Source organism: Hemiscyllium ocellatum, chromosome 20, assembly GCF_020745735.1.
Source record: "Hemiscyllium ocellatum isolate sHemOce1 chromosome 20, sHemOce1.pat.X.cur, whole genome shotgun sequence".
In the NCBI taxonomy this organism is placed as follows: Eukaryota; Metazoa; Chordata; class Chondrichthyes; order Orectolobiformes; family Hemiscylliidae; genus Hemiscyllium; species Hemiscyllium ocellatum.
In genome coordinates this window covers 63250869-63261826 of record NC_083420.1, presented here as the reverse complement: position 1 = coordinate 63261826, position 10958 = coordinate 63250869, and the positions used below count along the sequence as shown (strand labels likewise).

The following is a 10958-nucleotide window of genomic DNA, read 5'->3' as shown; positions in this document are numbered from 1 at the left end:
ATAAATACTTCCAGTTACTAACATAATCCAATAAATAATGCATACCTTTTCATAATTTTTACTGGAACTGTTAAGCTAAGACTATTATAAAGTTATTGAAAACGTAGGGAACTGTAACTACATTAACATTGCAATGACTAATGTTATGAACTAGGCTCGACCACTCACTACATTCTTAAGCCGGCAGCCCAGAGTGTAACTTTGCAATTTACTTCGGTAAGTGTACAGTGAACATTACCTGGAGTAAGATAGCTCGGTTGGTGACTAGATTTTAAACAGAAAAATCATTATTCAGAAAATTACACAATCAACAAACACCTCCTACAGAACACAACCTATCCAGCCAGACTTAATTATGCTGTTCCGAGTACAACAGTTCCAATGTCAAAAACCAGTATCGATGCTTCAAGTTGAAGTTGGAGAGCAGAAAGAGAGTTTCTGCACAGCTCCCTGTTGAACTTTGCAAACCTGCTCAGCTTAGCTCAGCTAAAGAGCTGACCTCTGCCCTTTCATTATGTAGGTGAGTTGTCAAGTATGATCACTTTGGCCTGAAAGCTCATCTGTTTATATGTAAACAAAAGGCCTCTTAAAATCCTTGTTATCTCTGTACCACACCAGACTGATCGGAGCCTGAGCTCCCCCCACACCAACCCCCAACAAAAAATCAAGGACAGAGTCTCCTTGAGTCAAGGAACAGCTTTTAGATAAAAGTGGACTCGCTTTGTGACATGAAAGAAAGTCCAAATTTTTGTTTCAAATGCAATCCCACTGTCTCTGATTCCAGATAGTAGCTTTAATTTGGACCCTTGCCAAGTCTGACCTCAATCCTCCAATGTGAAGTCAGCAAACAATCAAGTTTGCAAGGTCTTGCTTCTTTCTGCAGAAGGACTGCAGTAGTTATTGGGGAGCCAGATAGAGGAAGACTAATCCAGACAGATTAATTCACCAGAGTTTGTGTGGTTAACATACTGGTGTAATTAATTTCTGCTCACAACATTTAGAATTCAGGCCTCAGTTATAGTCAATGTGATCTTTGTTCTATTTATTCAGTCTCATTCAACTATGCATGGTTCATCACAGCTTCCCCCAAGAATTGCGATACAATGTCAGGACAATAAGCTTTGTAAATATATATATATATATATATATATATATATATATATATAAAAAGCTTAACTTACCTGGAAAACTAAATTGTCGGGCCTGGGGGGCCGTGTCCTCGGCTCGGAGGTCGCGTGATCGGCCGTTTTGCGCCACGGAAGTGGGCGAGACTGCCGGGTCGTGCTCGAAAGGAGGCCGCATGGTGGTCCTTTGTCTTCGAAAAAGGGAAGGTCCCGTGCGTTCAAACAGCCGGAAATGCGAGGAGGCGGGGAATGGAATCGGAGCAACGGCCAATGAGAAGACAGTTCCACTTGAGTGATGGTATGATGTTTTGTATCGTATAAAAGACTGAAGCAGGGAGAGAGAGGGGTCTTTTGTCTTTGTGAACTGACTGACTTAGTAGTTTGTCAGGGACGGAAAGGTTTAGACCCAGAGCTCTGTATACTTTATCCACTTATTGTTAGAATAAAACTAAAAGTGCAAGATTAAATGTTTTTCCTTATTGCTTTATTTTAAAGAGCACGCAGGACTTGGCTCATTCATAAAAGATAATAAGTTTGTAGGTTGAGCCTAAAGTCCATCAGATTGGTGAGCCTGACGTGATTCCGACGTGATCGACGTAAAACGAAAGGAAAATCGAAACAACGGACACTGACGTCTGGTGATGACAACAAGCGGAGCAGCTAAACAAAAAGGTGAGCAGACACCTGTTTATATCGAAGTTCTGCGATTGGAGATACTAAATTGATTGTTGTCACTAGTCTGCAAGTGTCCTAGTAACAGTAAGTGGATACGTACGGGTTTAGATACGTACGGGTTTAAAGTCCCATGGGGTTAGAGTCCTCATAAAAGCACCGAGGTACATATATGTGAGAAGGTTTAAAGTCCCTTGAGCAGGATCTCATAAAAGCACCGCTCACAAGTAGTTGTTTAGATACGTATGGGTTTAAAGTCCCATGGGGTTAGAGTCCTCATAAAAGCACCGAGGTACGTATGTGTGAGAAGGTTTAAAGTCCCTTGAGCAGGAACTCATAAAAGCACCGCTCACGAATTTTAGTTGATGATCGATGTGTTGTAAGTTTTGAACTGATATTGGGAATGTACGGAGAGTGGTAGGAAAAATCAGTGGTGTCTCTGAGACGAAGACGGTGGTGTCTCAGTGAGAAAAGAGTAAGCAGTAAAAATATAAAGGTGATAACAAAACTGCTGATAACTCGGGCTGTGAGGGCCAGCTTCCTGGGGTGTATTTTATACAGATTGATTGATTCGCACCGGATTAGTTTTAATCGGGTTGGTTGCTTGGCTAAGTTAAATAGAAATCGATTGGTTATTTGGACAGGAGGATTTTAAAAAAAAACAGAAATACATAAAATGATAGGGAATTTGATAAAGAGTGTGAAGAAAAAACGGAGGATGTTCTTCTGATTTAGTGTTGTCCCTAAAACAGCAGTGGGGTAACGTTAGTGGTCAGTTAATTAGTGGGCTTGCAAAGAACAAACAAAAAACAGTGATGCAGAAATATGGGAAGATTTATAAAAGCAGGGCAAAGTCCCTAAAGAAGAGCAGAGGAAGAAAATTGTCACCGTTTCTGGGAAGAAGCAGAAGAGTAGGTAAGATTAGAAGTAGAAGAGCATGTGAAGGGAAACAAAGGGTCAATATTGGTTGGAAGAAAGTGGACAAAAGAAGCCGAAGAGAAAGAAGAGAGGAGGAGTCAAGGAGTAGCACAGATAGTGAAGACGAGGAGTCCCGCCCAGGGGGCGGTCCAAACACGTACCCTGTCACTTTAAAAGGCTCACTTACCATGGATATTCAACAAGGCTTCTCAGGGGTACAGCCTCCTTTGAAAACAGTTATGATTTTGTGATGGGGGAAATATTGTGGCTGCCCATAAAATATCAGCACCAACTGCCTCTAGATTATAAAGGCTCTTTTATGGGGGATGTGTATCAGCCCTTGACCTGTAAGGATATGAATTGCATTTTGGACAAAATGCTGCCACCCATGGAGGGAGGTGGACCTTGGATGACTAAATTTTGCCAATACACACTAGACTTCCAGTTGGCCATGTGGGATTGGAGAGCATTCGTGCGCAAACAATTGAGTATGTGGGAGGTACAGCAGATGGAAGTGTCTGCGGGGACCACCTTAGTACCTGACTCAGACCCGTTCGTGCAGCTTGCCAGCTGTGTGGGAAGGGCTTTGAGGGATAGATTCCCGATTCCACCGGGAGCGATACACTCGCTCACCTTCACAATGAAGGAGGGCGAGGAGATGCCTGCCTTTTTGGCTAGATGTAAAGGCACGTGGACAGATACTGCGGGGGGCCAGCCAGGGTCGGGTCAGCTGCAGACCACGTAGTTTAGGAATGTCGTTACGGCAGGGATGCCTAAGAAAGTAAACGAGGTAATGGAGAGTAATCCTGATATCCCAGGGTGTTCTACAGAACATTTGATGCATCATATGAACCGATTATAGGACAAAACAGAATGAAGATAAACAGAGCAATGAGTCAGCACAAGTGCAGTTGCTGAAGTTACAACTTGATGAGGCTAGACGGAAGGTTAATGAGACAAAGAAGGACTCTCAGAAGACGACTAATCAGATGGTGCAGCAGCCGTTGCCACAAAATAACTGGCAGAATCTAGATCCAGCACCTGATTCGATGCCATACTACCCCTTTTAGGGGGACAGGCCAAGAGGTGTTCCAGGACGAATGCGTGGTAGGGGAAGGGGCCATGGAGGTGTCAGAGGTTAGCCACTGGACAATTGTTTTGAATGTGGCCAACCTGGGCATTGGAGAAGAAAATTGTCCCTGGCTGTGGGACCCCCAGGGACGCCAGGGATTGATCCGAGGACAGTATGTCCCCTTCAATCAGCCTCCTAATCTGCCTTTGACATCGCCACTGATTACACCAGTGGCCAGGCAGATTGTTTATCACCAATATATTCCATCACCTGCATGCCCTGTGAATTTGATGGGACGTGACTTGCTGGAGAGATGCGGGGTCCCGGTTCTGTGCGGACCAGACGGATTCGTAGTGACCTTTCCAATTGGCTATTCTGTTAATTGTTCTATGTCAATGATTCACTCCAAACCCCAAGTGATGCTATCACCAGACGCATCACCAATGGCAGAAGGGCAGTGGGCAGATATATACTGGGGACTCCTTGAACCTGAGAAAGGGCAGACTAACAGCATACAGTCTTTATATAACCAAGGGCGACCCTGGGTTCAGATGCTGCATCCCTATGCTCCTCCTGCAGATCCCCTTCATGTGACCCTATATTACGACAGATGACAATACAATCTATCCGCATGCATTCTATAAACACCTGGAAGATGCGGTGGGTGTTATGGACTAAATCTGGAATGGTATGGGATATCTAAAGAAGCTATACCGCATTTCACATTGGTAGTGCATGCTGAATATCAGGCCAAAGATCTGGGACTCATGTCCAAACGCTTGATAGAGCTAACTGATTGGGTTCGGACTCAGTTACCCGGTTTGCAATATTCACCGTCACTTGAAGCTTATTGTCTTGTGCACAGAACAACTGTCAAGGTGTTGCTGGAACATAGGCAGATCGAAAAGAAGTAAAAGATGGACCAGCCGACAGGCTGCAGCGATGCTTGATACACTACCGGGTGCCTTGTGGTCAGTAGGTTCGACGGACGTTGGTTACTGCAAACATGCCGCACCAATCACATTCGAGGTAATAGACCACACTCCGATTTGGCAGAGACAATACCCACACAAACCAGAGGCTGAAGCCGGCATTGCCGACACAATTGACGGATTGGTACCAGCAGGGGTGCTAGATGTAAAGTCAGCCTGGAACACTCCTATCTCACCTGTAGAGAACAGAATACAGGCAAATATAGGATGGCGCATGATCTTGGACGGATCAGCGGTGTCGTTTCTACTCCGATAATTTCGGTCCCAAACCCTACGCTGCGATGTCTGTGCTGACCCCTGACCATAAGTGGTTCTCGTGCATTGATCTGGCTAACGCGTTCTTCTGTTTGCCCTAGCTGGTAATTTCAGGGACATGTTTCGTTTACCTATAAAGGCCAACAACTTTGTTCTCCAAGTGTCCCTCAAGGGTACATTTTGTCGCCTGGGGTGTTTAATCAGGTACTGAAACAGCAGCTGAGAATCTGATGCTCCCAAAGGGGGTGGTATTGCTCCGATATGTGGATGACATTCTTATGGCGGCACCCAACCATGTTTCTTGTTTGGCAGCTACAAACTCATTGCTGTTGCCCTTGTATAACGTCGGTTTCAGAGTTTCACGGGCTAAATTACAATGCTGCAGACGAACGGTGTTTTTTTTTGGGCCAGTAAAGGAACAGGTGTGTCTCCATCCCATAGATCCTCCATTCTGCATCATGCCAAACCAGTCACTGTAAAAGACATGCTCTCATTTTCTTGGATTGGCAGGATACAGAAGACAATTTGTTCCCTCATATGGGGAGCTGTGTTTCCCTCTAAGGGCCATGGTAGATGAGCAAGGCATGAGAAATTTGTTTGCCCATTTGCAGTGGACCATGGAGGCAGACGACGGTTTATATCTCTTCAACAGGCCCTAACGTGGGCTGCTGATTTAGTCGTCCCGGATTACAAAGAGCCGTTTTTCCTCGGTATTTCTGAAGGAGAACACCATTTATTGTGTGTTCTTTTTTAGAAATAAAGGGGGAGGCAGGCAGGTGCTGATGTAAGTGTTACACTTGACCCAATAGTGGGCGGCAAAGAATCAGCCCAATTGGCTGAGCTACAGGTAATGAGTGAAAATTATATCAGAGAATGTATATTGTGAACACGATTTAATGTAAAAGCAACAGTGAAACTACAGGAGGGGAAATTTCCTCCCCCAAGAATGCCAGGTCAGGAAATAGTGATTGACTACACTGACATGGTGGAGGGAGTAAACGGATACAGGTACCTTTTGGTACCAGTGGATGCATACACTGGTTGGCCAAAAGTGATACCTGCGATAAAAGGAAGATGCGAAGACAGTGATCGAATTTTTGATAAACCAATATATTCCAACGCATGGGTTTCCAAAGAAAATCGGGTCAGATAATGGCACACATTTTAAGAATAAACACCTGCAAGAAGTAGAAGTGGCTTTAGGACTGAAACATGCGTTTGGAACGGTGTACCATCCTCAGTCACAGGGAAAAGTGGAGAGAAATAACCAGTCCATAAAGGGAAAAATAGGAAAAGTGGGTGCACAAACGAAGTTAAGCTGGGTGGATGCCCTACCTTTAGCATTAAAATCTATTAGAAGCTCAGTAAACTCTATTATAGGGTTTACCCCGTACGAGCTAACCACAGGGCAGCAGTTCTGGGACCAGGGGCTGGAATACAGATGTTAGAGGGAGGAGTCTCAATAAGGTACAAACCTTATTATGATCAACTAACAGCTTTGGGCTCAGCTTTCTCTAAAACAGGTTGGATCGGAAAAGGGGGACCTACAGAGCCAGGCGCCATCCACCACAGAGTGGGTCCTGCTGAAGGTGATCAAACGGAAGTGGTCGGAGCCACGGTGGTCAGGACGTTACAAGGTGGTGGAAAGGACATCTCATGTGGTTCGACTACAAGGAAAAGGAGACACTTGGTACCATTGGAGCCAGTGTGCGGCCACAGACCCGCCAACGAGAACTCTACAACAAATAAGGACAGAAAGAGTAGAAGGGTCTTAAACTATTAATTGTTGTATGACGAATATTATGTTCATGTTAGTAATCAGCCCACGTTATTCTAAGCCGTTAAGCTTGGGAGTTTTCACTATTTTATGTAGAAGTGTTATGATACTATTCATAAGGGGATCAACCACGAGGGACAAACACACAGACGAGGTAGAGAGTCCCAGGAATAAGGGATCAAAAGGACAAGAGATGGACAAATGTTAAGTGAGCCGGGTAAACATTAGACATGATATAAAGTGTGATACAATACATCGATATACCCGTTTGACTTAGGTCAGGTAATTGACTGTGGCCAAAATACAGGGAACTGGACGGAGTATGATATATATCTTTGTATCTACACTATCTACTATGACCCATGCCCGTCGTGGGATAATGTAATAACGTGGACTGCGGTACAACGGACACCTAAGAAGTCGTCAGCCTCGGATAATAGATGGGAGGTTAGAGACCATGTGAGCCTGACAATGAGGCAACTTGATTACCTCTCAGAGCTAAAAAAAATCCACTCTTGTTAACCTTGACAAGATTCAACATTAATCCTGGTTCTGAAAAGGTACAGATTTACTATGAATTGATGACAGAAGCTTTTATTTTGAAATAGGGGTTCCCCGCGGTGTACCTCATGAATATAAGTTGGTAAAACCAGGTAACAACAGGATTTGAGAATCTCCCAATCATTAGTGCTTTATTCCCAGTTACGCCGAATAAAAACGTTGATCGAATTAATTATGTACATTACAATGTACTCAGGCTAGCCAATAGAACTAGAGACGACGTGGCGGAACTCTCTGAACAACTGGCAGGGACCTCATTGATGACAGTACAAAATACAATGGCCTGAGATATGTTGTTGGCGGAAAAGGGGGGAGTGTGCTCTATGTTTGGAGATCAATGTTGTACGTTCATCCCCAACAATACAGCACCTGATGGCTCGGTAGCCAGATCCCTGGAAGGATTAAGAACTTTGTCTGAAGACATGTATGCACATTCAGGTATTGACAACCCTCTAGGAGGCATTTTCGATTCCTGGGGAGGGGAATGGAAAGGGTTTAATTGTGTCTGTGTTTATGTCCCTTGTTGGTATGACCATTGTGTTCGTGTTGTGTGGATGTTGTTGTATCCCCTGTATCAGATCTTTGTTGAACAGGGTAATTATTACAGCAATTGAAGGGAAGTCTCCACCGCCCTACCAGATGTCACAGATGGAGACGGAAACCATGGCCCTGGCAAGAGGGGAGGACTATGCGTCGGAGAGTGAATGTGATGCGTAACACTGGTTTGTTGATTTCATTGTCATGAGATCAAAAGGGGGAGTTGTAAATATATATATTAAAAAATAACTTACCTGGAAAACTAAATTGTCGGGCCTGGGGGGGGCGTGTCCTCGGCTTGGAGGTCACGTGGTCCTCCAATAGTCGGGCATGGGGGCGTGTCCTCGGCTCGGAGGTCGCGTGGTCCTCCAATAGTCGGGCTTGGGGGCGTGTCCTCGGCTCGGAGGTCACGTGATCGGCCGTTTTGCGCCACGGAAGTGGGCGAGACTGCCGGGTCGTGCTCGAAAGGAGGCCGCATGGTGGTCCTTTGTTTTCGAAAAAGGGAAGGTCCCGTGAGGTCAAACAGCCGGAAATGCGAGGAGGCGGGGAATGGAATCGGAGCAACGGCCAATGAGAAGACAGTTACACTTGAGTGATGGTATGATGTTTTGTATGGAATAAAGGAATGTGTTAGGGAGAGAGATGGGTCTTTGTCTTTGTGAACTGATTGACTTAGTAGTTTGTCAGAGACGGAAAGGTTTAGACCCAGAGCTCTGTATACTTTATCTACTTATTGTTAGAATAAAACTAAAAGTGCAAGATTAAATGTTTTTCCTTATTGCTTTATTTTAAAGAGCACGCAGGACTTGGCTCATACATAAAAGATATTAAGTTTGTAGGTTGAGCCTAAAGTCCATCAGCTTTAACCAAAGTTGTTCAGGTAAGAGATAATGCAGTGATTTCTCACTTTGTTTCAGCTCCTGTCAACACAAGTTGTCACCTGCTCCTTTTCCAAATGCACACACTTTTGTTCCACACAGAATTCTCTTCACATCACCAAAATCATTTTTCTTGTTTCATATTAACTATTTTTTAAAAATATTACACATTCTGGACATGATGGACTGTGGCCTTCATTGATGCAGCAACATTCTATAATTTAAAATCAGCTTTCAGGGGAATATCCATAGTCGTTTGAACTCACACCAAGCATAGCACAATAGTGTTCAACTTTATTTTTAAATCCTGCGCTAACATGCCTCAGCAATGTGGAGCTTTCCCACTGCATTGTGTCTTGTGGACTCAAGTGAGACCGTCAATCAAGAAGGACACAGTGAGATTTAGGTAAAGTAGTGTTACTTCTGCAATCATAATTACTTATGCAAGGTAAATGAACTCACACCAGTGTGTAATTGTTTCAACCAAGAGCTGAGTCAACAAGAATGAAAACTATGTGGAGGAAATAAATAATTGTTTTTGTATTAGCTAAAATGTTCATACAAGAATGAAACATGCCTGCAAACAATGGTAGATGTTATATCTGTTGGACTTTGGGCTCAATCTACCAACTTCCTTTCTTCTATGTGTGAGTCCAGTCCTGCGTGCTCTTTAAATAAAGCAATATTCAATCTTACACTTTTAGTTTTATTCCAGCAGTAAGTGGATAAAGTATACAGAGCTCTGGGTTTAAACCTTTCTGTCCCTGACAAACTACTAAGTAAGTCAGTTCACAAAGAACAAAGACGTATTCCTACCCCTGACCCAGACTTTTATACAATACTAAATGTCATGCAATCACCGAGGTGGGATTGTCTCCATCCTCTGCCTCCTCGCATTCCCGGATGTCTGATCCCACGTGACCTTCCTTTTGGGCGCGGAACGGCCGATCACGTGACCTCCCGGCACTCTTCCGGGGCGCGAAACGGGGAGACCATGTGACCACGCCTGCACCTCGGAGCATCATGTGATCATCTGCGCATGCATCAGAGCATCACGTGACCTCCGAGCGCCGAGGACACACCCACTCGCAGTCTAGAATCTATTCTACAAGTAAGCCATATAATTAGACAGACAAATAGATAAGTTGCTGTGAGGGTGTAGGTTAAGCCAGGTATTAATGTACAAATAATAGTTATAAACATCTGTTTCCCACTTCTGCAAAAACACAAAAGCAAAACCCAATTAAAACGTCATAAGGATCAATATGGTTGGGGAAAGGGAGGAAATGGCACAGGTGGAGGAAGGAGATAATAGTGAAGAAGGATATACCTAACAATGGGCCACAGCAGGATGTGGTGAAATGTCTGAGTAAAACTTGTAGTTTGTTATGCACATGTCCGGATAAGCCAAGATATAAACAATAGTAATGGGCACCGGGTTGGGAGTAGTGCATCCTATATAAGGTATATACTTGCTAAACTCTGGGTGCCTTACTTCAGGCACCACGCTTGCAAGAGTATAATAAACATACTGATTGCTTCAGATCTTGTCTCAGACTGAAATTATTGAAGTGAGTGAACTTTGTTTCTCACACACTGATACTGGTTTTTGACACTGGAGTTGTTGTACTCGGAACAACATAATTAAGTCTGGCTGGATAGGTTGTGTTCTGTAGGGATTCTTTGTTGTTTGTGTAATTTTGTGAATAATGATTTTGTCTGTTTAAAATCTAGTAGTCAACCTAGCTATCTTACTCCAGGTAATTTTCACTGTACACTTACCGAAGTAAATTGCAAAGTTAAACTCTGGGCTGCCTGCTTAAGAATGTAGTGAGTGGTCGAGCCTAGTCCATAACATTAGTCATTGCAATGTTAATGTAGTTACAGTTCGCTATGTTTAAACAACTTTATAATAATCTTAGCTTGACAGTTCCAGTAAAAATTATGAAAAGGTATGCATTATTTATTGGATTATGTTAGTAACTGGAAGTATTTATTGAAAGTCACAATTATTTCCTTAGCTTTTAAGACGACGTATATTCCCATTTAAAGGTAGATGATACTTTGCTGTGAAGTGAAGGCTGAATCTGCTGTAATCATTTTGAGTCTGGCCATTTGCAGAGAAACGCCTTTAAATTCAATCTCAAAGGAACATTTTATTGTTTGAGGGCT

General features: G+C 43.6%; 1 long non-coding RNA gene across 1 annotated transcript; it reads left to right on the top strand.

Moving 5' to 3' along the window:
* Nucleotides 1-1195: 1195 nt before the first annotated feature.
* Nucleotides 1196-8574, top strand: LOC132825281 (uncharacterized). Its single transcript, XR_009645769.1, has 3 exons — nucleotides 1196-1422; nucleotides 1620-1796; nucleotides 6542-8574. It is a non-coding gene; the product is annotated as an uncharacterized LOC132825281 (long non-coding RNA).
* Nucleotides 8575-10958: the final 2384 nt, after the last annotated feature.